Source organism: Morus notabilis, unplaced genomic scaffold (assembly GCF_000414095.1).
Source record: "Morus notabilis unplaced genomic scaffold, ASM41409v2 Scaffold256, whole genome shotgun sequence".
NCBI lineage: Eukaryota > Viridiplantae > Streptophyta > Magnoliopsida > Rosales > Moraceae > Morus > Morus notabilis.
In genome coordinates this window covers 463,430-464,198 of record NW_010367627.1, presented here as the reverse complement: position 1 = coordinate 464,198, position 769 = coordinate 463,430, and positions in this window count along the sequence as shown.

Genomic DNA, 769 nt, shown 5'->3' with positions numbered 1-769 from the left:
AATATGTCGAATCCCATTATCACACTACTAGCGACTGAAAAATTAGACGGTGATAACTATGCTAAGTGGAAAAGTAACATGAACATACTATTGGTCTGCGAAGACTACAAATTCGTCCTAGTTGAGAATGTCCTCCTGAACCCCCGGCTAACGCATCCAAAACCGTTAGGGAGCCTTATGATCGCTGGATTAAGGCCAACAACAAAGCAAAGTGCTTTATGCTGGCAAGTATGAGCGATGTGCTTCGCAAGAAGCATGAGGAGATGGCGACTGCTTATGAGATAATGGAGTCTCTAGAAGCCATGTCCGGCGCTCCCTCTGAAAAGGCTCGTTTGGATGTCGTAAAGGCTTTCATGAATGACAAGATGAAGAAAGGTTCTTCAGTCAATGCACATGTTTTGAACATGATTGATCACCTCTACGATGCGGAGCTCAATGGTGCCAGAATCGATGAAGCCACCCAAGTTGGCATCATCTTGGAAAGCCTATCCCCTGACTTTCATGAGTTCGTGAACAATTTTGTTATGAACAAGAAAAGGTCAAATCTCACTGAACTCATGAATGACTTGCAAAACTTCGAATCCACCAACAAAAGAAGGGGAGGAGAAGCAAATGTTGTAGTTGCAGGAAGTTCTGGTAAAATAAAAAGAAAGAACCAGAACCAGGGAAAAGCAAAGAAGGGAAAGAACAAGAGACCCAAGAAGGCAAAAGGCCCCATCCAGAAACCCAAAGGAAAATGTTTCCACTGCAATGGCGAAGGGCACTGGAA